The sequence below is a fragment of the Schistocerca gregaria genome, unplaced genomic scaffold (genome assembly GCF_023897955.1).
Source record: "Schistocerca gregaria isolate iqSchGreg1 unplaced genomic scaffold, iqSchGreg1.2 ptg001085l, whole genome shotgun sequence".
In the NCBI taxonomy this organism is placed as follows: domain Eukaryota; kingdom Metazoa; phylum Arthropoda; class Insecta; order Orthoptera; family Acrididae; genus Schistocerca; species Schistocerca gregaria.
In genome coordinates this window covers 13345-40846 of record NW_026062427.1, presented here as the reverse complement: position 1 = coordinate 40846, position 27502 = coordinate 13345, and the positions used below count along the sequence as shown (strand labels likewise).

The 27502-nt window shown below is 52.1% G+C and overlaps 16 non-coding genes across 16 annotated transcripts; all 16 read left to right on the top strand.

The window, feature by feature from the left end:
• Positions 1-173: 173 nt before the first annotated feature.
• On the top strand, positions 174-245 carry Trnag-ccc (transfer RNA glycine (anticodon CCC)). Its single transcript has one exon. It is a non-coding gene; the product is annotated as a tRNA-Gly (tRNA).
• Positions 246-1933: 1688 nt separating this feature from the next.
• On the top strand, positions 1934-2005 carry Trnag-ccc (transfer RNA glycine (anticodon CCC)). Its single transcript has one exon. It is a non-coding gene; the product is annotated as a tRNA-Gly (tRNA).
• Positions 2006-3693: 1688 nt separating this feature from the next.
• Trnag-ccc (transfer RNA glycine (anticodon CCC)) lies at positions 3694-3765 on the top strand. The gene has a single exon. It is a non-coding gene; the product is annotated as a tRNA-Gly (tRNA).
• Positions 3766-5453: 1688 nt separating this feature from the next.
• Trnag-ccc (transfer RNA glycine (anticodon CCC)) lies at positions 5454-5525 on the top strand. Its single transcript has one exon. It is a non-coding gene; the product is annotated as a tRNA-Gly (tRNA).
• A 1688-nt stretch (positions 5526-7213) lies between these two features.
• Trnag-ccc (transfer RNA glycine (anticodon CCC)) lies at positions 7214-7285 on the top strand. Its single transcript has one exon. It is a non-coding gene; the product is annotated as a tRNA-Gly (tRNA).
• Positions 7286-8973: 1688 nt separating this feature from the next.
• Positions 8974-9045, top strand: Trnag-ccc (transfer RNA glycine (anticodon CCC)). The gene has a single exon. It is a non-coding gene; the product is annotated as a tRNA-Gly (tRNA).
• A 1688-nt stretch (positions 9046-10733) lies between these two features.
• Positions 10734-10805, top strand: Trnag-ccc (transfer RNA glycine (anticodon CCC)). Its single transcript has one exon. It is a non-coding gene; the product is annotated as a tRNA-Gly (tRNA).
• A 1688-nt stretch (positions 10806-12493) lies between these two features.
• Positions 12494-12565, top strand: Trnag-ccc (transfer RNA glycine (anticodon CCC)). Its single transcript has one exon. It is a non-coding gene; the product is annotated as a tRNA-Gly (tRNA).
• Positions 12566-14253: 1688 nt separating this feature from the next.
• Positions 14254-14325, top strand: Trnag-ccc (transfer RNA glycine (anticodon CCC)). Its single transcript has one exon. It is a non-coding gene; the product is annotated as a tRNA-Gly (tRNA).
• A 1688-nt stretch (positions 14326-16013) lies between these two features.
• Trnag-ccc (transfer RNA glycine (anticodon CCC)) lies at positions 16014-16085 on the top strand. The gene has a single exon. It is a non-coding gene; the product is annotated as a tRNA-Gly (tRNA).
• Positions 16086-17773: 1688 nt separating this feature from the next.
• Trnag-ccc (transfer RNA glycine (anticodon CCC)) lies at positions 17774-17845 on the top strand. Its single transcript has one exon. It is a non-coding gene; the product is annotated as a tRNA-Gly (tRNA).
• Positions 17846-19533: 1688 nt separating this feature from the next.
• Trnag-ccc (transfer RNA glycine (anticodon CCC)) lies at positions 19534-19605 on the top strand. The gene has a single exon. It is a non-coding gene; the product is annotated as a tRNA-Gly (tRNA).
• A 1688-nt stretch (positions 19606-21293) lies between these two features.
• Positions 21294-21365, top strand: Trnag-ccc (transfer RNA glycine (anticodon CCC)). The gene has a single exon. It is a non-coding gene; the product is annotated as a tRNA-Gly (tRNA).
• Positions 21366-23053: 1688 nt separating this feature from the next.
• Positions 23054-23125, top strand: Trnag-ccc (transfer RNA glycine (anticodon CCC)). The gene has a single exon. It is a non-coding gene; the product is annotated as a tRNA-Gly (tRNA).
• A 1688-nt stretch (positions 23126-24813) lies between these two features.
• On the top strand, positions 24814-24885 carry Trnag-ccc (transfer RNA glycine (anticodon CCC)). Its single transcript has one exon. It is a non-coding gene; the product is annotated as a tRNA-Gly (tRNA).
• A 1688-nt stretch (positions 24886-26573) lies between these two features.
• On the top strand, positions 26574-26645 carry Trnag-ccc (transfer RNA glycine (anticodon CCC)). Its single transcript has one exon. It is a non-coding gene; the product is annotated as a tRNA-Gly (tRNA).
• Positions 26646-27502: the final 857 nt, after the last annotated feature.

Genomic DNA, 27502 nt, shown 5'->3' with positions numbered 1-27502 from the left:
CTTCTCAGCGGAAGTCAGTCCTGCGTCTAGTTACAGTGCATCGCCCTGGAAGCGGCGTGGACCCGCGTTCGGATGTGCGGGCGGACAGGGCGCCTGCAGCAGGGTCGCTTCGGCCTCTGGTGGCAGCAGGGGCGGCAACGCATCGCGACACAGGATGCGTGCAGCGGAATGCGGCGGTGGTGGTGTAACGGTCAGCATGGTTGCTTCCCAAGCAGTTGATCCGGGTTCGATTCCCGGCCACCGCAAGAGGGCTGTCGTTTTTGCGTAGCACAATAGTGTGTGTTCAACACCGTGCGATCCTCGAAATTGCCAAGTGTCGCTGCACAAGTAGTATCTGCTCGTCTCTCGCCTCGTTGCAGCTAAGTGGGCGGCCCCTTCATCGTGTGTCGACTTGGCCCGACTTTGCTCGACTGCCGCTCGCTGCCGCTCGGCGGCAGGGCCAATATGACAGAAGCAGTACGACAATCGGCTGCGAGAAACACGCTAATCAAGACTACCTTTCCTTTCCAATTCGAAAAGCTAAATTTTCATTTACAAATTTCGGAATTCTCACTGCTCCCCTACAGTGTTATCTACGATATTTGGGAAATTATCTGTGGGTTCGTACGGTTCTGTTACTGCCAAAGTCGTTCCTGCACTTTACGTTCGCTCTTTTTGCAAAGAACCTCTTTAAATTTTGGATCCTATGTTCGTTAACGTAATTTAAATTGCTGTGGGAGGCATCATAGCACATCAACACTGTAACACAAAAGGGGGAGAGTGGGGGTGAAAGGGGAAAGGTCCAATAGCACGCAGAGATCCCGCCTATCACCCATGTAATCACTAACCACGCCCACCTCTGCTTAACTTCATTAATCGAAAGGGAGCCGGCCGTTGGCTACCCCTGAGCGAAACGTTCAGACTTGTAGCTCGATGTGCAGATCATTTGGAATCTACGTGGCAGAGTCTCGCGGGAGACTGCATTTCCTATTGGCGGAGAAAGTGGGATGGCCTGTGGAGGGATCGAACCCATGACCTTCTCGTTACCAGCACGACGCTATACCCCAAAGGGCTAACGAGCCACGCAACACTGTCGCATCAGCAGTCCAAAACCGCAAAATCATCTCCTCTTCCTTAAAAACGGCCCCGCCAATCACGTGAGCATGTATCTCTTTTCCTTGACTTTCTCTCACCTTATACTTGGAACCCAGAGCAGCAACACCACGAAGACGAAAAACGGCCCTGAGAAGATTTCTCATCTCAGCCTGGAAAATTGACGTTCCGCTACCAGTAATCGAACCCTGGCCTCCTGTGTGAAAGCCAGGTATCCTAGCCACTAGACCATACCGGACATACCTCAAGTATCAGCTACGTGTGAATGGGTCCAGAAATATTTCTCCTCCACGAACTTTACGGCCGAATCTGGCGACAACGCTGAACTCTGTCCGCCACCACGATCCCGCTTACTCACTCCCAAAGCGCCCAAGTCATACTACACAAACATCGCTTTCAGTCTCAAGTGTAAGTAGCAAAACTATAATTAGTAATAACTGCAAACAAACACTCTCACGTTGACGCAAAGGAGCCTGGGTGGTAATAAACTGTAAACACGGCTTTACCTCGCAAAAGCTATGCTGTGCGTTTCACCGTCGTGGAGAGTAAATGAGATGGCTGGGGTGAGGGTCGAACGTACGCCCTTGAGAAGACGTCACGCGCTGCCCACTGCGACAGGGAAGCACACAGGAATTCTTTTCCCACCATGCCGAACACGACAGGGTGGACTTCTCAGCGGAAGTCAGTCCTGCGTCTAGTTACAGTGCATCGCCCTGGAAGCGGCGTGGACCCGCGTTCGGATGTGCGGGCGGACAGGGCGCCTGCAGCAGGGTCGCTTCGGCCTCTGGTGGCAGCAGGGGCGGCAACGCATCGCGACACAGGATGCGTGCAGCGGAATGCGGCGGTGGTGGTGTAACGGTCAGCATGGTTGCTTCCCAAGCAGTTGATCCGGGTTCGATTCCCGGCCACCGCAAGAGGGCTGTCGTTTTTGCGTAGCACAATAGTGTGTGTTCAACACCGTGCGATCCTCGAAATTGCCAAGTGTCGCTGCACAAGTAGTATCTGCTCGTCTCTCGCCTCGTTGCAGCTAAGTGGGCGGCCCCTTCATCGTGTGTCGACTTGGCCCGACTTTGCTCGACTGCCGCTCGCTGCCGCTCGGCGGCAGGGCCAATATGACAGAAGCAGTACGACAATCGGCTGCGAGAAACACGCTAATCAAGACTACCTTTCCTTTCCAATTCGAAAAGCTAAATTTTCATTTACAAATTTCGGAATTCTCACTGCTCCCCTACAGTGTTATCTACGATATTTGGGAAATTATCTGTGGGTTCGTACGGTTCTGTTACTGCCAAAGTCGTTCCTGCACTTTACGTTCGCTCTTTTTGCAAAGAACCTCTTTAAATTTTGGATCCTATGTTCGTTAACGTAATTTAAATTGCTGTGGGAGGCATCATAGCACATCAACACTGTAACACAAAAGGGGGAGAGTGGGGGTGAAAGGGGAAAGGTCCAATAGCACGCAGAGATCCCGCCTATCACCCATGTAATCACTAACCACGCCCACCTCTGCTTAACTTCATTAATCGAAAGGGAGCCGGCCGTTGGCTACCCCTGAGCGAAACGTTCAGACTTGTAGCTCGATGTGCAGATCATTTGGAATCTACGTGGCAGAGTCTCGCGGGAGACTGCATTTCCTATTGGCGGAGAAAGTGGGATGGCCTGTGGAGGGATCGAACCCATGACCTTCTCGTTACCAGCACGACGCTATACCCCAAAGGGCTAACGAGCCACGCAACACTGTCGCATCAGCAGTCCAAAACCGCAAAATCATCTCCTCTTCCTTAAAAACGGCCCCGCCAATCACGTGAGCATGTATCTCTTTTCCTTGACTTTCTCTCACCTTATACTTGGAACCCAGAGCAGCAACACCACGAAGACGAAAAACGGCCCTGAGAAGATTTCTCATCTCAGCCTGGAAAATTGACGTTCCGCTACCAGTAATCGAACCCTGGCCTCCTGTGTGAAAGCCAGGTATCCTAGCCACTAGACCATACCGGACATACCTCAAGTATCAGCTACGTGTGAATGGGTCCAGAAATATTTCTCCTCCACGAACTTTACGGCCGAATCTGGCGACAACGCTGAACTCTGTCCGCCACCACGATCCCGCTTACTCACTCCCAAAGCGCCCAAGTCATACTACACAAACATCGCTTTCAGTCTCAAGTGTAAGTAGCAAAACTATAATTAGTAATAACTGCAAACAAACACTCTCACGTTGACGCAAAGGAGCCTGGGTGGTAATAAACTGTAAACACGGCTTTACCTCGCAAAAGCTATGCTGTGCGTTTCACCGTCGTGGAGAGTAAATGAGATGGCTGGGGTGAGGGTCGAACGTACGCCCTTGAGAAGACGTCACGCGCTGCCCACTGCGACAGGGAAGCACACAGGAATTCTTTTCCCACCATGCCGAACACGACAGGGTGGACTTCTCAGCGGAAGTCAGTCCTGCGTCTAGTTACAGTGCATCGCCCTGGAAGCGGCGTGGACCCGCGTTCGGATGTGCGGGCGGACAGGGCGCCTGCAGCAGGGTCGCTTCGGCCTCTGGTGGCAGCAGGGGCGGCAACGCATCGCGACACAGGATGCGTGCAGCGGAATGCGGCGGTGGTGGTGTAACGGTCAGCATGGTTGCTTCCCAAGCAGTTGATCCGGGTTCGATTCCCGGCCACCGCAAGAGGGCTGTCGTTTTTGCGTAGCACAATAGTGTGTGTTCAACACCGTGCGATCCTCGAAATTGCCAAGTGTCGCTGCACAAGTAGTATCTGCTCGTCTCTCGCCTCGTTGCAGCTAAGTGGGCGGCCCCTTCATCGTGTGTCGACTTGGCCCGACTTTGCTCGACTGCCGCTCGCTGCCGCTCGGCGGCAGGGCCAATATGACAGAAGCAGTACGACAATCGGCTGCGAGAAACACGCTAATCAAGACTACCTTTCCTTTCCAATTCGAAAAGCTAAATTTTCATTTACAAATTTCGGAATTCTCACTGCTCCCCTACAGTGTTATCTACGATATTTGGGAAATTATCTGTGGGTTCGTACGGTTCTGTTACTGCCAAAGTCGTTCCTGCACTTTACGTTCGCTCTTTTTGCAAAGAACCTCTTTAAATTTTGGATCCTATGTTCGTTAACGTAATTTAAATTGCTGTGGGAGGCATCATAGCACATCAACACTGTAACACAAAAGGGGGAGAGTGGGGGTGAAAGGGGAAAGGTCCAATAGCACGCAGAGATCCCGCCTATCACCCATGTAATCACTAACCACGCCCACCTCTGCTTAACTTCATTAATCGAAAGGGAGCCGGCCGTTGGCTACCCCTGAGCGAAACGTTCAGACTTGTAGCTCGATGTGCAGATCATTTGGAATCTACGTGGCAGAGTCTCGCGGGAGACTGCATTTCCTATTGGCGGAGAAAGTGGGATGGCCTGTGGAGGGATCGAACCCATGACCTTCTCGTTACCAGCACGACGCTATACCCCAAAGGGCTAACGAGCCACGCAACACTGTCGCATCAGCAGTCCAAAACCGCAAAATCATCTCCTCTTCCTTAAAAACGGCCCCGCCAATCACGTGAGCATGTATCTCTTTTCCTTGACTTTCTCTCACCTTATACTTGGAACCCAGAGCAGCAACACCACGAAGACGAAAAACGGCCCTGAGAAGATTTCTCATCTCAGCCTGGAAAATTGACGTTCCGCTACCAGTAATCGAACCCTGGCCTCCTGTGTGAAAGCCAGGTATCCTAGCCACTAGACCATACCGGACATACCTCAAGTATCAGCTACGTGTGAATGGGTCCAGAAATATTTCTCCTCCACGAACTTTACGGCCGAATCTGGCGACAACGCTGAACTCTGTCCGCCACCACGATCCCGCTTACTCACTCCCAAAGCGCCCAAGTCATACTACACAAACATCGCTTTCAGTCTCAAGTGTAAGTAGCAAAACTATAATTAGTAATAACTGCAAACAAACACTCTCACGTTGACGCAAAGGAGCCTGGGTGGTAATAAACTGTAAACACGGCTTTACCTCGCAAAAGCTATGCTGTGCGTTTCACCGTCGTGGAGAGTAAATGAGATGGCTGGGGTGAGGGTCGAACGTACGCCCTTGAGAAGACGTCACGCGCTGCCCACTGCGACAGGGAAGCACACAGGAATTCTTTTCCCACCATGCCGAACACGACAGGGTGGACTTCTCAGCGGAAGTCAGTCCTGCGTCTAGTTACAGTGCATCGCCCTGGAAGCGGCGTGGACCCGCGTTCGGATGTGCCGGCGGGCAGGGCGCCTGCAGCAGGGTCGCTTCGGCCTCTGGTGGCAGCAGGGGCGGCAACGCATCGCGACACAGGATGCGTGCAGCGGAATGCGGCGGTGGTGGTGTAACGGTCAGCATGGTTGCTTCCCAAGCAGTTGATCCGGGTTCGATTCCCGGCCACCGCAAGAGGGCTGTCGTTTTTGCGTAGCGCAATAGTGTGTGTTCAACACCATGCGATCCTCGAAATTGCCAAGTGTCGCTGCACAAGTAGTATCTGCTCGTCTCTCGCCTCGTTGCAGCTAAGTGGGCGGCCCCTTCATCGTGTGTCGACTTGGCCCGACTTTGCTCGACTGCCGCTCGCTGCCGCTCGGCGGCAGTGCCAATATGACAGAAGCAGTACGACAATCGGCTGCGAGAAACACGCTAATCAAGACTACCTTTCCTTTCCAATTCGAAAAGCTAAATTTTCATTTACAAATTTCGGAATTCTCACTGCTCCCCTACAGTGTTATCTACGATATTTGGGAAATTATCTGTGGGTTCGTACGGTTCTGTTACTGCCAAAGTCGTTCCTGCACTTTACGTTCGCTCTTTTTGCAAAGAACCTCTTTAAATTTTGGATCCTATGTTCGTTAACGTAATTTAAATTGCTGTGGGAGGCATCATAGCACATCAACACTGTAACACAAAAGGGGGAGAGTGGGGGTGAAAGGGGAAAGGTCCAATAGCACGCAGAGATCCCGCCTATCACCCATGTAATCACTAACCACGCCCACCTCTGCTTAACTTCATTAATCGAAAGGGAGCCGGCCGTTGGCTACCCCTGAGCGAAACGTTCAGACTTGTAGCTCGATGTGCAGATCATTTGGAATCTACGTGGCAGAGTCTCGCGGGAGACTGCATTTCCTATTGGCGGAGAAAGTGGGATGGCCTGTGGAGGGATCGAACCCATGACCTTCTCGTTACCAGCACGACGCTATACCCCAAAGGGCTAACGAGCCACGCAACACTGTCGCATCAGCAGTCCAAAACCGCAAAATCATCTCCTCTTCCTTAAAAACGGCCCCGCCAATCACGTGAGCATGTATCTCTTTTCCTTGACTTTCTCTCACCTTATACTTGGAACCCAGAGCAGCAACACCACGAAGACGAAAAACGGCCCTGAGAAGATTTCTCATCTCAGCCTGGAAAATTGACGTTCCGCTACCAGTAATCGAACCCTGGCCTCCTGTGTGAAAGCCAGGTATCCTAGCCACTAGACCATACCGGACATACCTCAAGTATCAGCTACGTGTGAATGGGTCCAGAAATATTTCTCCTCCACGAACTTTACGGCCGAATCTGGCGACAACGCTGAACTCTGTCCGCCACCACGATCCCGCTTACTCACTCCCAAAGCGCCCAAGTCATACTACACAAACATCGCTTTCAGTCTCAAGTGTAAGTAGCAAAACTATAATTAGTAATAACTGCAAACAAACACTCTCACGTTGACGCAAAGGAGCCTGGGTGGTAATAAACTGTAAACACGGCTTTACCTCGCAAAAGCTATGCTGTGCGTTTCACCGTCGTGGAGAGTAAATGAGATGGCTGGGGTGAGGGTCGAACGTACGCCCTTGAGAAGACGTCACGCGCTGCCCACTGCGACAGGGAAGCACACAGGAATTCTTTTCCCACCATGCCGAACACGACAGGGTGGACTTCTCAGCGGAAGTCAGTCCTGCGTCTAGTTACAGTGCATCGCCCTGGAAGCGGCGTGGACCCGCGTTCGGATGTGCCGGCGGGCAGGGCGCCTGCAGCAGGGTCGCTTCGGCCTCTGGTGGCAGCAGGGGCGGCAACGCATCGCGACACAGGATGCGTGCAGCGGAATGCGGCGGTGGTGGTGTAACGGTCAGCATGGTTGCTTCCCAAGCAGTTGATCCGGGTTCGATTCCCGGCCACCGCAAGAGGGCTGTCGTTTTTGCGTAGCGCAATAGTGTGTGTTCAACACCATGCGATCCTCGAAATTGCCAAGTGTCGCTGCACAAGTAGTATCTGCTCGTCTCTCGCCTCGTTGCAGCTAAGTGGGCGGCCCCTTCATCGTGTGTCGACTTGGCCCGACTTTGCTCGACTGCCGCTCGCTGCCGCTCGGCGGCAGGGCCAATATGACAGAAGCAGTACGACAATCGGCTGCGAGAAACACGCTAATCAAGACTACCTTTCCTTTCCAATTCGAAAAGCTAAATTTTCATTTACAAATTTCGGAATTCTCACTGCTCCCCTACAGTGTTATCTACGATATTTGGGAAATTATCTGTGGGTTCGTACGGTTCTGTTACTGCCAAAGTCGTTCCTGCACTTTACGTTCGCTCTTTTTGCAAAGAACCTCTTTAAATTTTGGATCCTATGTTCGTTAACGTAATTTAAATTGCTGTGGGAGGCATCATAGCACATCAACACTGTAACACAAAAGGGGGAGAGTGGGGGTGAAAGGGGAAAGGTCCAATAGCACGCAGAGATCCCGCCTATCACCCATGTAATCACTAACCACGCCCACCTCTGCTTAACTTCATTAATCGAAAGGGAGCCGGCCGTTGGCTACCCCTGAGCGAAACGTTCAGACTTGTAGCTCGATGTGCAGATCATTTGGAATCTACGTGGCAGAGTCTCGCGGGAGACTGCATTTCCTATTGGCGGAGAAAGTGGGATGGCCTGTGGAGGGATCGAACCCATGACCTTCTCGTTACCAGCACGACGCTATACCCCAAAGGGCTAACGAGCCACGCAACACTGTCGCATCAGCAGTCCAAAACCGCAAAATCATCTCCTCTTCCTTAAAAACGGCCCCGCCAATCACGTGAGCATGTATCTCTTTTCCTTGACTTTCTCTCACCTTATACTTGGAACCCAGAGCAGCAACACCACGAAGACGAAAAACGGCCCTGAGAAGATTTCTCATCTCAGCCTGGAAAATTGACGTTCCGCTACCAGTAATCGAACCCTGGCCTCCTGTGTGAAAGCCAGGTATCCTAGCCACTAGACCATACCGGACATACCTCAAGTATCAGCTACGTGTGAATGGGTCCAGAAATATTTCTCCTCCACGAACTTTACGGCCGAATCTGGCGACAACGCTGAACTCTGTCCGCCACCACGATCCCGCTTACTCACTCCCAAAGCGCCCAAGTCATACTACACAAACATCGCTTTCAGTCTCAAGTGTAAGTAGCAAAACTATAATTAGTAATAACTGGAAACAAACACTCTCACGTTGACGCAAAGGAGCCTGGGTGGTAATAAACTGTAAACACGGCTTTACCTCGCAAAAGCTATGCTGTGCGTTTCACCGTCGTGGAGAGTAAATGAGATGGCTGGGGTGAGGGTCGAACGTACGCCCTTGAGAAGACGTCACGCGCTGCCCACTGCGACAGGGAAGCACACAGGAATTCTTTTCCCACCATGCCGAACACGACAGGGTGGACTTCTCAGCGGAAGTCAGTCCTGCGTCTAGTTACAGTGCATCGCCCTGGAAGCGGCGTGGACCCGCGTTCGGATGTGCGGGCGGGCAGGGCGCCTGCAGCAGGGTCGCTTCGGCCTCTGGTGGCAGCAGGGGCGGCAACGCATCGCGACACAGGATGCGTGCAGCGGAATGCGGCGGTGGTGGTGTAACGGTCAGCATGGTTGCTTCCCAAGCAGTTGATCCGGGTTCGATTCCCGGCCACCGCAAGAGGGCTGTCGTTTTTGCGTAGCGCAATAGTGTGTGTTCAACACCATGCGATCCTCGAAATTGCCAAGTGTCGCTGCACAAGTAGTATCTGCTCGTCTCTCGCCTCGTTGCAGCTAAGTGGGCGGCCCCTTCATCGTGTGTCAACTTGGCCCGACTTTGCTCGACTGCCGCTCGCTGCCGCTCGGCGGCAGGGCCAATATGACAGAAGCAGTACGACAATCGGCTGCGAGAAACACGCTAATCAAGACTACCTTTCCTTTCCAATTCGAAAAGCTAAATTTTCATTTACAAATTTCGGAATTCTCACTGCTCCCCTACAGTGTTATCTACGATATTTGGGAAATTATCTGTGGGTTCGTACGGTTCTGTTACTGCCAAAGTCGTTCCTGCACTTTACGTTCGCTCTTTTTGCAAAGAACCTCTTTAAATTTTGGATCCTATGTTCGTTAACGTAATTTAAATTGCTGTGGGAGGCATCATAGCACATCAACACTGTAACACAAAAGGGGGAGAGTGGGGGTGAAAGGGGAAAGGTCCAATAGCACGCAGAGATCCCGCCTATCACCCATGTAATCACTAACCACGCCCACCTCTGCTTAACTTCATTAATCGAAAGGGAGCCGGCCGTTGGCTACCCCTGAGCGAAACGTTCAGACTTGTAGCTCGATGTGCAGATCATTTGGAATCTACGTGGCAGAGTCTCGCGGGAGACTGCATTTCCTATTGGCGGAGAAAGTGGGATGGCCTGTGGAGGGATCGAACCCATGACCTTCTCGTTACCAGCACGACGCTATACCCCAAAGGGCTAACGAGCCACGCAACACTGTCGCATCAGCAGTCCAAAACCGCAAAATCATCTCCTCTTCCTTAAAAACGGCCCCGCCAATCACGTGAGCATGTATCTCTTTTCCTTGACTTTCTCTCACCTTATACTTGGAACCCAGAGCAGCAACACCACGAAGACGAAAAACGGCCCTGAGAAGATTTCTCATCTCAGCCTGGAAAATTGACGTTCCGCTACCAGTAATCGAACCCTGGCCTCCTGTGTGAAAGCCAGGTATCCTAGCCACTAGACCATACCGGACATACCTCAAGTATCAGCTACGTGTGAATGGGTCCAGAAATATTTCTCCTCCACGAACTTTACGGCCGAATCTGGCGACAACGCTGAACTCTGTCCGCCACCACGATCCCGCTTACTCACTCCCAAAGCGCCCAAGTCATACTACACAAACATCGCTTTCAGTCTCAAGTGTAAGTAGCAAAACTATAATTAGTAATAACTGGAAACAAACACTCTCACGTTGACGCAAAGGAGCCTGGGTGGTAATAAACTGTAAACACGGCTTTACCTCGCAAAAGCTATGCTGTGCGTTTCACCGTCGTGGAGAGTAAATGAGATGGCTGGGGTGAGGGTCGAACGTACGCCCTTGAGAAGACGTCACGCGCTGCCCACTGCGACAGGGAAGCACACAGGAATTCTTTTCCCACCATGCCGAACACGACAGGGTGGACTTCTCAGCGGAAGTCAGTCCTGCGTCTAGTTACAGTGCATCGCCCTGGAAGCGGCGTGGACCCGCGTTCGGATGTGCGGGCGGGCAGGGCGCCTGCAGCAGGGTCGCTTCGGCCTCTGGTGGCAGCAGGGGCGGCAACGCATCGCGACACAGGATGCGTGCAGCGGAATGCGGCGGTGGTGGTGTAACGGTCAGCATGGTTGCTTCCCAAGCAGTTGATCCGGGTTCGATTCCCGGCCACCGCAAGAGGGCTGTCGTTTTTGCGTAGCGCAATAGTGTGTGTTCAACACCATGCGATCCTCGAAATTGCCAAGTGTCGCTGCACAAGTAGTATCTGCTCGTCTCTCGCCTCGTTGCAGCTAAGTGGGCGGCCCCTTCATCGTGTGTCGACTTGGCCCGACTTTGCTCGACTGCCGCTCGCTGCCGCTCGGCGGCAGGGCCAATATGACAGAAGCAGTACGACAATCGGCTGCGAGAAACACGCTAATCAAGACTACCTTTCCTTTCCAATTCGAAAAGCTAAATTTTCATTTACAAATTTCGGAATTCTCACTGCTCCCCTACAGTGTTATCTACGATATTTGGGAAATTATCTGTGGGTTCGTACGGTTCTGTTACTGCCAAAGTCGTTCCTGCACTTTACGTTCGCTCTTTTTGCAAAGAACCTCTTTAAATTTTGGATCCTATGTTCGTTAACGTAATTTAAATTGCTGTGGGAGGCATCATAGCACATCAACACTGTAACACAAAAGGGGGAGAGTGGGGGTGAAAGGGGAAAGGTCCAATAGCACGCAGAGATCCCGCCTATCACCCATGTAATCACTAACCACGCCCACCTCTGCTTAACTTCATTAATCGAAAGGGAGCCGGCCGTTGGCTACCCCTGAGCGAAACGTTCAGACTTGTAGCTCGATGTGCAGATCATTTGGAATCTACGTGGCAGAGTCTCGCGGGAGACTGCATTTCCTATTGGCGGAGAAAGTGGGATGGCCTGTGGAGGGATCGAACCCATGACCTTCTCGTTACCAGCACGACGCTATACCCCAAAGGGCTAACGAGCCACGCAACACTGTCGCATCAGCAGTCCAAAACCGCAAAATCATCTCCTCTTCCTTAAAAACGGCCCCGCCAATCACGTGAGCATGTATCTCTTTTCCTTGACTTTCTCTCACCTTATACTTGGAACCCAGAGCAGCAACACCACGAAGACGAAAAACGGCCCTGAGAAGATTTCTCATCTCAGCCTGGAAAATTGACGTTCCGCTACCAGTAATCGAACCCTGGCCTCCTGTGTGAAAGCCAGGTATCCTAGCCACTAGACCATACCGGACATACCTCAAGTATCAGCTACGTGTGAATGGGTCCAGAAATATTTCTCCTCCACGAACTTTACGGCCGAATCTGGCGACAACGCTGAACTCTGTCCGCCACCACGATCCCGCTTACTCACTCCCAAAGCGCCCAAGTCATACTACACAAACATCGCTTTCAGTCTCAAGTGTAAGTAGCAAAACTATAATTAGTAATAACTGGAAACAAACACTCTCACGTTGACGCAAAGGAGCCTGGGTGGTAATAAACTGTAAACACGGCTTTACCTCGCAAAAGCTATGCTGTGCGTTTCACCGTCGTGGAGAGTAAATGAGATGGCTGGGGTGAGGGTCGAACGTACGCCCTTGAGAAGACGTCACGCGCTGCCCACTGCGACAGGGAAGCACACAGGAATTCTTTTCCCACCATGCCGAACACGACAGGGTGGACTTCTCAGCGGAAGTCAGTCCTGCGTCTAGTTACAGTGCATCGCCCTGGAAGCGGCGTGGACCCGCGTTCGGATGTGCGGGCGGGCAGGGCGCCTGCAGCAGGGTCGCTTCGGCCTCTGGTGGCAGCAGGGGCGGCAACGCATCGCGACACAGGATGCGTGCAGCGGAATGCGGCGGTGGTGGTGTAACGGTCAGCATGGTTGCTTCCCAAGCAGTTGATCCGGGTTCGATTCCCGGCCACCGCAAGAGGGCTGTCGTTTTTGCGTAGCGCAATAGTGTGTGTTCAACACCATGCGATCCTCGAAATTGCCAAGTGTCGCTGCACAAGTAGTATCTGCTCGTCTCTCGCCTCGTTGCAGCTAAGTGGGCGGCCCCTTCATCGTGTGTCGACTTGGCCCGACTTTGCTCGACTGCCGCTCGCTGCCGCTCGGCGGCAGGGCCAATATGACAGAAGCAGTACGACAATCGGCTGCGAGAAACACGCTAATCAAGACTACCTTTCCTTTCCAATTCGAAAAGCTAAATTTTCATTTACAAATTTCGGAATTCTCACTGCTCCCCTACAGTGTTATCTACGATATTTGGGAAATTATCTGTGGGTTCGTACGGTTCTGTTACTGCCAAAGTCGTTCCTGCACTTTACGTTCGCTCTTTTTGCAAAGAACCTCTTTAAATTTTGGATCCTATGTTCGTTAACGTAATTTAAATTGCTGTGGGAGGCATCATAGCACATCAACACTGTAACACAAAAGGGGGAGAGTGGGGGTGAAAGGGGAAAGGTCCAATAGCACGCAGAGATCCCGCCTATCACCCATGTAATCACTAACCACGCCCACCTCTGCTTAACTTCATTAATCGAAAGGGAGCCGGCCGTTGGCTACCCCTGAGCGAAACGTTCAGACTTGTAGCTCGATGTGCAGATCATTTGGAATCTACGTGGCAGAGTCTCGCGGGAGACTGCATTTCCTATTGGCGGAGAAAGTGGGATGGCCTGTGGAGGGATCGAACCCATGACCTTCTCGTTACCAGCACGACGCTATACCCCAAAGGGCTAACGAGCCACGCAACACTGTCGCATCAGCAGTCCAAAACCGCAAAATCATCTCCTCTTCCTTAAAAACGGCCCCGCCAATCACGTGAGCATGTATCTCTTTTCCTTGACTTTCTCTCACCTTATACTTGGAACCCAGAGCAGCAACACCACGAAGACGAAAAACGGCCCTGAGAAGATTTCTCATCTCAGCCTGGAAAATTGACGTTCCGCTACCAGTAATCGAACCCTGGCCTCCTGTGTGAAAGCCAGGTATCCTAGCCACTAGACCATACCGGACATACCTCAAGTATCAGCTACGTGTGAATGGGTCCAGAAATATTTCTCCTCCACGAACTTTACGGCCGAATCTGGCGACAACGCTGAACTCTGTCCGCCACCACGATCCCGCTTACTCACTCCCAAAGCGCCCAAGTCATACTACACAAACATCGCTTTCAGTCTCAAGTGTAAGTAGCAAAACTATAATTAGTAATAACTGCAAACAAACACTCTCACGTTGACGCAAAGGAGCCTGGGTGGTAATAAACTGTAAACACGGCTTTACCTCGCAAAAGCTATGCTGTGCGTTTCACCGTCGTGGAGAGTAAATGAGATGGCTGGGGTGAGGGTCGAACGTACGCCCTTGAGAAGACGTCACGCGCTGCCCACTGCGACAGGGAAGCACACAGGAATTCTTTTCCCACCATGCCGAACACGACAGGGTGGACTTCTCAGCGGAAGTCAGTCCTGCGTCTAGTTACAGTGCATCGCCCTGGAAGCGGCGTGGACCCGCGTTCGGATGTGCGGGCGGACAGGGCGCCTGCAGCAGGGTCGCTTCGGCCTCTGGTGGCAGCAGGGGCGGCAACGCATCGCGACACAGGATGCGTGCAGCGGAATGCGGCGGTGGTGGTGTAACGGTCAGCATGGTTGCTTCCCAAGCAGTTGATCCGGGTTCGATTCCCGGCCACCGCAAGAGGGCTGTCGTTTTTGCGTAGCACAATAGTGTGTGTTCAACACCGTGCGATCCTCGAAATTGCCAAGTGTCGCTGCACAAGTAGTATCTGCTCGTCTCTCGCCTCGTTGCAGCTAAGTGGGCGGCCCCTTCATCGTGTGTCGACTTGGCCCGACTTTGCTCGACTGCCGCTCGCTGCCGCTCGGCGGCAGGGCCAATATGACAGAAGCAGTACGACAATCGGCTGCGAGAAACACACTAATCAAGACTACCTTTCCTTTCCAATTCGAAAAGCTAAATTTTCATTTACAAATTTCGGAATTCTCACTGCTCCCCTACAGTGTTATCTACGATATTTGGGAAATTATCTGTGGGTTCGTACGGTTCTGTTACTGCCAAAGTCGTTCCTGCACTTTACGTTCGCTCTTTTTGCAAAGAACCTCTTTAAATTTTGGATCCTATGTTCGTTAACGTAATTTAAATTGCTGTGGGAGGCATCATAGCACATCAACACTGTAACACAAAAGGGGGAGAGTGGGGGTGAAAGGGGAAAGGTCCAATAGCACGCAGAGATCCCGCCTATCACCCATGTAATCACTAACCACGCCCACCTCTGCTTAACTTCATTAATCGAAAGGGAGCCGGCCGTTGGCTACCCCTGAGCGAAACGTTCAGACTTGTAGCTCGATGTGCAGATCATTTGGAATCTACGTGGCAGAGTCTCGCGGGAGACTGCATTTCCTATTGGCGGAGAAAGTGGGATGGCCTGTGGAGGGATCGAACCCATGACCTTCTCGTTACCAGCACGACGCTATACCCCAAAGGGCTAACGAGCCACGCAACACTGTCGCATCAGCAGTCCAAAACCGCAAAATCATCTCCTCTTCCTTAAAAACGGCCCCGCCAATCACGTGAGCATGTATCTCTTTTCCTTGACTTTCTCTCACCTTATACTTGGAACCCAGAGCAGCAACACCACGAAGACGAAAAACGGCCCTGAGAAGATTTCTCATCTCAGCCTGGAAAATTGACGTTCCGCTACCAGTAATCGAACCCTGGCCTCCTGTGTGAAAGCCAGGTATCCTAGCCACTAGACCATACCGGACATACCTCAAGTATCAGCTACGTGTGAATGGGTCCAGAAATATTTCTCCTCCACGAACTTTACGGCCGAATCTGGCGACAACGCTGAACTCTGTCCGCCACCACGATCCCGCTTACTCACTCCCAAAGCGCCCAAGTCATACTACACAAACATCGCTTTCAGTCTCAAGTGTAAGTAGCAAAACTATAATTAGTAATAACTGCAAACAAACACTCTCACGTTGACGCAAAGGAGCCTGGGTGGTAATAAACTGTAAACACGGCTTTACCTCGCAAAAGCTATGCTGTGCGTTTCACCGTCGTGGAGAGTAAATGAGATGGCTGGGGTGAGGGTCGAACGTACGCCCTTGAGAAGACGTCACGCGCTGCCCACTGCGACAGGGAAGCACACAGGAATTCTTTTCCCACCATGCCGAACACGACAGGGTGGACTTCTCAGCGGAAGTCAGTCCTGCGTCTAGTTACAGTGCATCGCCCTGGAAGCGGCGTGGACCCGCGTTCGGATGTGCGGGCGGGCAGGGCGCCTGCAGCAGGGTCGCTTCGGCCTCTGGTGGCAGCAGGGGCGGCAACGCATCGCGACACAGGATGCGTGCAGCGGAATGCGGCGGTGGTGGTGTAACGGTCAGCATGGTTGCTTCCCAAGCAGTTGATCCGGGTTCGATTCCCGGCCACCGCAAGAGGGCTGTCGTTTTTGCGTAGCGCAATAGTGTGTGTTCAACACCATGCGATCCTCGAAATTGCCAAGTGTCGCTGCACAAGTAGTATCTGCTCGTCTCTCGCCTCGTTGCAGCTAAGTGGGCGGCCCCTTCATCGTGTGTCGACTTGGCCCGACTTTGCTCGACTGCCGCTCGCTGCCGCTCGGCGGCAGGGCCAATATGACAGAAGCAGTACGACAATCGGCTGCGAGAAACACGCTAATCAAGACTACCTTTCCTTTCCAATTCGAAAAGCTAAATTTTCATTTACAAATTTCGGAATTCTCACTGCTCCCCTACAGTGTTATCTACGATATTTGGGAAATTATCTGTGGGTTCGTACGGTTCTGTTACTGCCAAAGTCGTTCCTGCACTTTACGTTCGCTCTTTTTGCAAAGAACCTCTTTAAATTTTGGATCCTATGTTCGTTAACGTAATTTAAATTGCTGTGGGAGGCATCATAGCACATCAACACTGTAACACAAAAGGGGGAGAGTGGGGGTGAAAGGGGAAAGGTCCAATAGCACGCAGAGATCCCGCCTATCACCCATGTAATCACTAACCACGCCCACCTCTGCTTAACTTCATTAATCGAAAGGGAGCCGGCCGTTGGCTACCCCTGAGCGAAACGTTCAGACTTGTAGCTCGATGTGCAGATCATTTGGAATCTACGTGGCAGAGTCTCGCGGGAGACTGCATTTCCTATTGGCGGAGAAAGTGGGATGGCCTGTGGAGGGATCGAACCCATGACCTTCTCGTTACCAGCACGACGCTATACCCCAAAGGGCTAACGAGCCACGCAACACTGTCGCATCAGCAGTCCAAAACCGCAAAATCATCTCCTCTTCCTTAAAAACGGCCCCGCCAATCACGTGAGCATGTATCTCTTTTCCTTGACTTTCTCTCACCTTATACTTGGAACCCAGAGCAGCAACACCACGAAGACGAAAAACGGCCCTGAGAAGATTTCTCATCTCAGCCTGGAAAATTGACGTTCCGCTACCAGTAATCGAACCCTGGCCTCCTGTGTGAAAGCCAGGTATCCTAGCCACTAGACCATACCGGACATACCTCAAGTATCAGCTACGTGTGAATGGGTCCAGAAATATTTCTCCTCCACGAACTTTACGGCCGAATCTGGCGACAACGCTGAACTCTGTCCGCCACCACGATCCCGCTTACTCACTCCCAAAGCGCCCAAGTCATACTACACAAACATCGCTTTCAGTCTCAAGTGTAAGTAGCAAAACTATAATTAGTAATAACTGGAAACAAACACTCTCACGTTGACGCAAAGGAGCCTGGGTGGTAATAAACTGTAAACACGGCTTTACCTCGCAAAAGCTATGCTGTGCGTTTCACCGTCGTGGAGAGTAAATGAGATGGCTGGGGTGAGGGTCGAACGTACGCCCTTGAGAAGACGTCACGCGCTGCCCACTGCGACAGGGAAGCACACAGGAATTCTTTTCCCACCATGCCGAACACGACAGGGTGGACTTCTCAGCGGAAGTCAGTCCTGCGTCTAGTTACAGTGCATCGCCCTGGAAGCGGCGTGGACCCGCGTTCGGATGTGCGGGCGGGCAGGGCGCCTGCAGCAGGGTCGCTTCGGCCTCTGGTGGCAGCAGGGGCGGCAACGCATCGCGACACAGGATGCGTGCAGCGGAATGCGGCGGTGGTGGTGTAACGGTCAGCATGGTTGCTTCCCAAGCAGTTGATCCGGGTTCGATTCCCGGCCACCGCAAGAGGGCTGTCGTTTTTGCGTAGCGCAATAGTGTGTGTTCAACACCATGCGATCCTCGAAATTGCCAAGTGTCGCTGCACAAGTAGTATCTGCTCGTCTCTCGCCTCGTTGCAGCTAAGTGGGCGGCCCCTTCATCGTGTGTCGACTTGGCCCGACTTTGCTCGACTGCCGCTCGCTGCCGCTCGGCGGCAGGGCCAATATGACAGAAGCAGTACGACAATCGGCTGCGAGAAACACGCTAATCAAGACTACCTTTCCTTTCCAATTCGAAAAGCTAAATTTTCATTTACAAATTTCGGAATTCTCACTGCTCCCCTACAGTGTTATCTACGATATTTGGGAAATTATCTGTGGGTTCGTACGGTTCTGTTACTGCCAAAGTCGTTCCTGCACTTTACGTTCGCTCTTTTTGCAAAGAACCTCTTTAAATTTTGGATCCTATGTTCGTTAACGTAATTTAAATTGCTGTGGGAGGCATCATAGCACATCAACACTGTAACACAAAAGGGGGAGAGTGGGGGTGAAAGGGGAAAGGTCCAATAGCACGCAGAGATCCCGCCTATCACCCATGTAATCACTAACCACGCCCACCTCTGCTTAACTTCATTAATCGAAAGGGAGCCGGCCGTTGGCTACCCCTGAGCGAAACGTTCAGACTTGTAGCTCGATGTGCAGATCATTTGGAATCTACGTGGCAGAGTCTCGCGGGAGACTGCATTTCCTATTGGCGGAGAAAGTGGGATGGCCTGTGGAGGGATCGAACCCATGACCTTCTCGTTACCAGCACGACGCTATACCCCAAAGGGCTAACGAGCCACGCAACACTGTCGCATCAGCAGTCCAAAACCGCAAAATCATCTCCTCTTCCTTAAAAACGGCCCCGCCAATCACGTGAGCATGTATCTCTTTTCCTTGACTTTCTCTCACCTTATACTTGGAACCCAGAGCAGCAACACCACGAAGACGAAAAACGGCCCTGAGAAGATTTCTCATCTCAGCCTGGAAAATTGACGTTCCGCTACCAGTAATCGAACCCTGGCCTCCTGTGTGAAAGCCAGGTATCCTAGCCACTAGACCATACCGGACATACCTCAAGTATCAGCTACGTGTGAATGGGTCCAGAAATATTTCTCCTCCACGAACTTTACGGCCGAATCTGGCGACAACGCTGAACTCTGTCCGCCACCACGATCCCGCTTACTCACTCCCAAAGCGCCCAAGTCATACTACACAAACATCGCTTTCAGTCTCAAGTGTAAGTAGCAAAACTATAATTAGTAATAACTGGAAACAAACACTCTCACGTTGACGCAAAGGAGCCTGGGTGGTAATAAACTGTAAACACGGCTTTACCTCGCAAAAGCTATGCTGTGCGTTTCACCGTCGTGGAGAGTAAATGAGATGGCTGGGGTGAGGGTCGAACGTACGCCCTTGAGAAGACGTCACGCGCTGCCCACTGCGACAGGGAAGCACACAGGAATTCTTTTCCCACCATGCCGAACACGACAGGGTGGACTTCTCAGCGGAAGTCAGTCCTGCGTCTAGTTACAGTGCATCGCCCTGGAAGCGGCGTGGACCCGCGTTCGGATGTGCGGGCGGGCAGGGCGCCTGCAGCAGGGTCGCTTCGGCCTCTGGTGGCAGCAGGGGCGGCAACGCATCGCGACACAGGATGCGTGCAGCGGAATGCGGCGGTGGTGGTGTAACGGTCAGCATGGTTGCTTCCCAAGCAGTTGATCCGGGTTCGATTCCCGGCCACCGCAAGAGGGCTGTCGTTTTTGCGTAGCGCAATAGTGTGTGTTCAACACCATGCGATCCTCGAAATTGCCAAGTGTCGCTGCACAAGTAGTATCTGCTCGTCTCTCGCCTCGTTGCAGCTAAGTGGGCGGCCCCTTCATCGTGTGTCGACTTGGCCCGACTTTGCTCGACTGCCGCTCGCTGCCGCTCGGCGGCAGGGCCAATATGACAGAAGCAGTACGACAATCGGCTGCGAGAAACACGCTAATCAAGACTACCTTTCCTTTCCAATTCGAAAAGCTAAATTTTCATTTACAAATTTCGGAATTCTCACTGCTCCCCTACAGTGTTATCTACGATATTTGGGAAATTATCTGTGGGTTCGTACGGTTCTGTTACTGCCAAAGTCGTTCCTGCACTTTACGTTCGCTCTTTTTGCAAAGAACCTCTTTAAATTTTGGATCCTATGTTCGTTAACGTAATTTAAATTGCTGTGGGAGGCATCATAGCACATCAACACTGTAACACAAAAGGGGGAGAGTGGGGGTGAAAGGGGAAAGGTCCAATAGCACGCAGAGATCCCGCCTATCACCCATGTAATCACTAACCACGCCCACCTCTGCTTAACTTCATTAATCGAAAGGGAGCCGGCCGTTGGCTACCCCTGAGCGAAACGTTCAGACTTGTAGCTCGATGTGCAGATCATTTGGAATCTACGTGGCAGAGTCTCGCGGGAGACTGCATTTCCTATTGGCGGAGAAAGTGGGATGGCCTGTGGAGGGATCGAACCCATGACCTTCTCGTTACCAGCACGACGCTATACCCCAAAGGGCTAACGAGCCACGCAACACTGTCGCATCAGCAGTCCAAAACCGCAAAATCATCTCCTCTTCCTTAAAAACGGCCCCGCCAATCACGTGAGCATGTATCTCTTTTCCTTGACTTTCTCTCACCTTATACTTGGAACCCAGAGCAGCAACACCACGAAGACGAAAAACGGCCCTGAGAAGATTTCTCATCTCAGCCTGGAAAATTGACGTTCCGCTACCAGTAATCGAACCCTGGCCTCCTGTGTGAAAGCCAGGTATCCTAGCCACTAGACCATACCGGACATACCTCAAGTATCAGCTACGTGTGAATGGGTCCAGAAATATTTCTCCTCCACGAACTTTACGGCCGAATCTGGCGACAACGCTGAACTCTGTCCGCCACCACGATCCCGCTTACTCACTCCCAAAGCGCCCAAGTCATACTACACAAACATCGCTTTCAGTCTCAAGTGTAAGTAGCAAAACTATAATTAGTAATAACTGGAAACAAACACTCTCACGTTGACGCAAAGGAGCCTGGGTGGTAATAAACTGTAAACACGGCTTTACCTCGCAAAAGCTATGCTGTGCGTTTCACCGTCGTGGAGAGTAAATGAGATGGCTGGGGTGAGGGTCGAACGTACGCCCTTGAGAAGACGTCACGCGCTGCCCACTGCGACAGGGAAGCACACAGGAATTCTTTTCCCACCATGCCGAACACGACAGGGTGGACTTCTCAGCGGAAGTCAGTCCTGCGTCTAGTTACAGTGCATCGCCCTGGAAGCGGCGTGGACCCGCGTTCGGATGTGCGGGCGGGCAGGGCGCCTGCAGCAGGGTCGCTTCGGCCTCTGGTGGCAGCAGGGGCGGCAACGCATCGCGACACAGGATGCGTGCAGCGGAATGCGGCGGTGGTGGTGTAACGGTCAGCATGGTTGCTTCCCAAGCAGTTGATCCGGGTTCGATTCCCGGCCACCGCAAGAGGGCTGTCGTTTTTGCGTAGCGCAATAGTGTGTGTTCAACACCATGCGATCCTCGAAATTGCCAAGTGTCGCTGCACAAGTAGTATCTGCTCGTCTCTCGCCTCGTTGCAGCTAAGTGGGCGGCCCCTTCATCGTGTGTCGACTTGGCCCGACTTTGCTCGACTGCCGCTCGCTGCCGCTCGGCGGCAGGGCCAATATGACAGAAGCAGTACGACAATCGGCTGCGAGAAACACGCTAATCAAGACTACCTTTCCTTTCCAATTCGAAAAGCTAAATTTTCATTTACAAATTTCGGAATTCTCACTGCTCCCCTACAGTGTTATCTACGATATTTGGGAAATTATCTGTGGGTTCGTACGGTTCTGTTACTGCCAAAGTCGTTCCTGCACTTTACGTTCGCTCTTTTTGCAAAGAACCTCTTTAAATTTTGGATCCTATGTTCGTTAACGTAATTTAAATTGCTGTGGGAGGCATCATAGCACATCAACACTGTAACACAAAAGGGGGAGAGTGGGGGTGAAAGGGGAAAGGTCCAATAGCACGCAGAGATCCCGCCTATCACCCATGTAATCACTAACCACGCCCACCTCTGCTTAACTTCATTAATCGAAAGGGAGCCGGCCGTTGGCTACCCCTGAGCGAAACGTTCAGACTTGTAGCTCGATGTGCAGATCATTTGGAATCTACGTGGCAGAGTCTCGCGGGAGACTGCATTTCCTATTGGCGGAGAAAGTGGGATGGCCTGTGGAGGGATCGAACCCATGACCTTCTCGTTACCAGCACGACGCTATACCCCAAAGGGCTAACGAGCCACGCAACACTGTCGCATCAGCAGTCCAAAACCGCAAAATCATCTCCTCTTCCTTAAAAACGGCCCCGCCAATCACGTGAGCATGTATCTCTTTTCCTTGACTTTCTCTCACCTTATACTTGGAACCCAGAGCAGCAACACCACGAAGACGAAAAACGGCCCTGAGAAGATTTCTCATCTCAGCCTGGAAAATTGACGTTCCGCTACCAGTAATCGAACCCTGGCCTCCTGTGTGAAAGCCAGGTATCCTAGCCACTAGACCATACCGGACATACCTCAAGTATCAGCTACGTGTGAATGGGTCCAGAAATATTTCTCCTCCACGAACTTTACGGCCGAATCTGGCGACAACGCTGAACTCTGTCCGCCACCACGATCCCGCTTACTCACTCCCAAAGCGCCCAAGTCATACTACACAAACATCGCTTTCAGTCTCAAGTGTAAGTAGCAAAACTATAATTAGTAATAACTGCAAACAAACACTCTCACGTTGACGCAAAGGAGCCTGGGTGGTAATAAACTGTAAACACGGCTTTACCTCGCAAAAGCTATGCTGTGCGTTTCACCGTCGTGGAGAGTAAATGAGATGGCTGGGGTGAGGGTCGAACGTACGCCCTTGAGAAGACGTCACGCGCTGCCCACTGCGACAGGGAAGCACACAGGAATTCTTTTCCCACCATGCCGAACACGACAGGGTGGACTTCTCAGCGGAAGTCAGTCCTGCGTCTAGTTACAGTGCATCGCCCTGGAAGCGGCGTGGACCCGCGTTCGGATGTGCGGGCGGGCAGGGCGCCTGCAGCAGGGTCGCTTCGGCCTCTGGTGGCAGCAGGGGCGGCAACGCATCGCGACACAGGATGCGTGCAGCGGAATGCGGCGGTGGTGGTGTAACGGTCAGCATGGTTGCTTCCCAAGCAGTTGATCCGGGTTCGATTCCCGGCCACCGCAAGAGGGCTGTCGTTTTTGCGTAGCGCAATAGTGTGTGTTCAACACCATGCGATCCTCGAAATTGCCAAGTGTCGCTGCACAAGTAGTATCTGCTCGTCTCTCGCCTCGTTGCAGCTAAGTGGGCGGCCCCTTCATCGTGTGTCGACTTGGCCCGACTTTGCTCGACTGCCGCTCGCTGCCGCTCGGCGGCAGGGCCAATATGACAGAAGCAGTACGACAATCGGCTGCGAGAAACACGCTAATCAAGACTACCTTTCCTTTCCAATTCGAAAAGCTAAATTTTCATTTACAAATTTCGGAATTCTCACTGCTCCCCTACAGTGTTATCTACGATATTTGGGAAATTATCTGTGGGTTCGTACGGTTCTGTTACTGCCAAAGTCGTTCCTGCACTTTACGTTCGCTCTTTTTGCAAAGAACCTCTTTAAATTTTGGATCCTATGTTCGTTAACGTAATTTAAATTGCTGTGGGAGGCATCATAGCACATCAACACTGTAACACAAAAGGGGGAGAGTGGGGGTGAAAGGGGAAAGGTCCAATAGCACGCAGAGATCCCGCCTATCACCCATGTAATCACTAACCACGCCCACCTCTGCTTAACTTCATTAATCGAAAGGGAGCCGGCCGTTGGCTACCCCTGAGCGAAACGTTCAGACTTGTAGCTCGATGTGCAGATCATTTGGAATCTACGTGGCAGAGTCTCGCGGGAGACTGCATTTCCTATTGGCGGAGAAAGTGGGATGGCCTGTGGAGGGATCGAACCCATGACCTTCTCGTTACCAGCACGACGCTATACCCCAAAGGGCTAACGAGCCACGCAACACTGTCGCATCAGCAGTCCAAAACCGCAAAATCATCTCCTCTTCCTTAAAAACGGCCCCGCCAATCACGTGAGCATGTATCTCTTTTCCTTGACTTTCTCTCACCTTATACTTGGAACCCAGAGCAGCAACACCACGAAGACGAAAAACGGCCCTGAGAAGATTTCTCATCTCAGCCTGGAAAATTGACGTTCCGCTACCAGTAATCGAACCCTGGCCTCCTGTGTGAAAGCCAGGTATCCTAGCCACTAGACCATACCGGACATACCTCAAGTATCAGCTACGTGTGAATGGGTCCAGAAATATTTCTCCTCCACGAACTTTACGGCCGAATCTGGCGACAACGCTGAACTCTGTCCGCCACCACGATCCCGCTTACTCACTCCCAAAGCGCCCAAGTCATACTACACAAACATCGCTTTCAGTCTCAAGTGTAAGTAGCAAAACTATAATTAGTAATAACTGGAAACAAACACTCTCACGTTGACGCAAAGGAGCCTGGGTGGTAATAAACTGTAAACACGGCTTTACCTCGCAAAAGCTATGCTGTGCGTTTCACCGTCGTGGAGAGAAAATGAGATGGCTGGGGTGAGGGTCGAACGTACGCCCTTGAGAAGACGTCACGCGCTGCCCACTGCGACAGGGAAGCACACAGGAATTCTTTTCCCACCATGCCGAACACGACAGGGTGGACTTCTCAGCGGAAGTCAGTCCTGCGTCTAGTTACAGTGCATCGCCCTGGAAGCGGCGTGGACCCGCGTTCGGATGTGCGGGCGGGCAGGGCGCCTGCAGCAGGGTCGCTTCGGCCTCTGGTGGCAGCAGGGGCGGCAACGCATCGCGACACAGGATGCGTGCAGCGGAATGCGGCGGTGGTGGTGTAACGGTCAGCATGGTTGCTTCCCAAGCAGTTGATCCGGGTTCGATTCCCGGCCACCGCAAGAGGGCTGTCGTTTTTGCGTAGCGCAATAGTGTGTGTTCAACACCATGCGATCCTCGAAATTGCCAAGTGTCGCTGCACAAGTAGTATCTGCTCGTCTCTCGCCTCGTTGCAGCTAAGTGGGCGGCCCCTTCATCGTGTGTCGACTTGGCCCGACTTTGCTCGACTGCCGCTCGCTGCCGCTCGGCGGCAGGGCCAATATGACAGAAGCAGTACGACAATCGGCTGCGAGAAACACGCTAATCAAGACTACCTTTCCTTTCCAATTCGAAAAGCTAAATTTTCATTTACAAATTTCGGAATTCTCACTGCTCCCCTACAGTGTTATCTACGATATTTGGGAAATTATCTGTGGTTTCGTACGGTTCTGTTACTGCCAAAGTCGTTCCTGCACTTTACGTTCGCTCTTTTTGCAAAGAACCTCTTTAAATTTTGGATCCTATGTTCGTTAACGTAATTTAAATTGCTGTGGGAGGCATCATAGCACATCAACACTGTAACACAAAAGGGGGAGAGTGGGGGTGAAAGGGGAAAGGTCCAATAGCACGCAGAGATCCCGCCTATCACCCATGTAATCACTAACCACGCCCACCTCTGCTTAACTTCATTAATCGAAAGGGAGCCGGCCGTTGGCTACCCCTGAGCGAAACGTTCAGACTTGTAGCTCGATGTGCAGATCATTTGGAATCTACGTGGCAGAGTCTCGCGGGAGACTGCATTTCCTATTGGCGGAGAAAGTGGGATGGCCTGTGGAGGGATCGAACCCATGACCTTCTCGTTACCAGCACGACGCTATACCCCAAAGGGCTAACGAGCCACGCAACACTGTCGCATCAGCAGTCCAAAACCGCAAAATCATCTCCTCTTCCTTAAAAACGGCCCCGCCAATCACGTGAGCATGTATCTCTTTTCCTTGACTTTCTCTCACCTTATACTTGGAACCCAGAGCAGCAACACCACGAAGACGAAAAACGGCCCTGAGAAGATTTCTCATCTCAGCCTGGAAAATTGACGTTCCGCTACCAGTAATCGAACCCTGGCCTCCTGTGTGAAAGCCAGGTATCCTAGCCACTAGACCATACCGGACATACCTCAAGTATCAGCTACGTGTGAATGGGTCCAGAAATATTTCTCCTCCACGAACTTTACGGCCGAATCTGGCGACAACGCTGAACTCTGTCCGCCACCACGATCCCGCTTACTCACTCCCAAAGCGCCCAAGTCATACTACACAAACATCGCTTTCAGTCTCAAGTGTAAGTAGCAAAACTATAATTAGTAATAACTGGAAACAAACACTCTCACGTTGACGCAAAGGAGCCTGGGTGGTAATAAACTGTAAACACGGCTTTACCTCGCAAAAGCTATGCTGTGCGTTTCACCGTCGTGGAGAGAAAATGAGATGGCTGGGGTGAGGGTCGAACGTACGCCCTTGAGAAGACGTCACGCGCTGCCCACTGCGACAGGGAAGCACACAGGAATTCTTTTCCCACCATGCCGAACACGACAGGGTGGACTTCTCAGCGGAAGTCAGTCCTGCGTCTAGTTACAGTGCATCGCCCTGGAAGCGGCGTGGACCCGCGTTCGGATGTGCGGGCGGGCAGGGCGCCTGCAGCAGGGTCGCTTCGGCCTCTGGTGGCAGCAGGGGCGGCAACGCATCGCGACACAGGATGCGTGCAGCTGAATGCGGCGGTGGTGGTGTAACGGTCAGCATGGTTGCTTCCCAAGCAGTTGATCCGGGTTCGATTCCCGGCCACCGCAAGAGGGCTGTCGTTTTTGCGTAGCGCAATAGTGTGTGTTCAACACCATGCGATCCTCGAAATTGCCAAGTGTCGCTGCACAAGTAGTATCTGCTCGTCTCTCGCCTCGTTGCAGCTAAGTGGGCGGCCCCTTCATCGTGTGTCGACTTGGCCCGACTTTGCTCGACTGCCGCTCGCTGCCGCTCGGCGGCAGGGCCAATATGACAGAAGCAGTACGACAATCGGCTGCGAGAAACACGCTAATCAAGACTACCTTTCCTTTCCAATTCGAAAAGCTAAATTTTCATTTACAAATTTCGGAATTCTCACTGCTCCCCTACAGTGTTATCTACGATATTTGGGAAATTATCTGTGGGTTCGTACGGTTCTGTTACTGCCAAAGTCGTTCCTGCACTTTACGTTCGCTCTTTTTGCAAAGAACCTCTTTAAATTTTGGATCCTATGTTCGTTAACGTAATTTAAATTGCTGTGGGAGGCATCATAGCACATCAACACTGTAACACAAAAGGGGGAGAGTGGGGGTGAAAGGGGAAAGGTCCAATAGCACGCAGAGATCCCGCCTATCACCCATGTAATCACTAACCACGCCCACCTCTGCTTAACTTCATTAATCGAAAGGGAGCCGGCCGTTGGCTACCCCTGAGCGAAACGTTCAGACTTGTAGCTCGATGTGCAGATCATTTGGAATCTACGTGGCAGAGTCTCGCGGGAGACTGCATTTCCTATTGGCGGAGAAAGTGGGATGGCCTGTGGAGGGATCGAACCCATGACCTTCTCGTTACCAGCACGACGCTATACCCCAAAGGGCTAACGAGCCACGCAACACTGTCGCATCAGCAGTCCAAAACCGCAAAATCA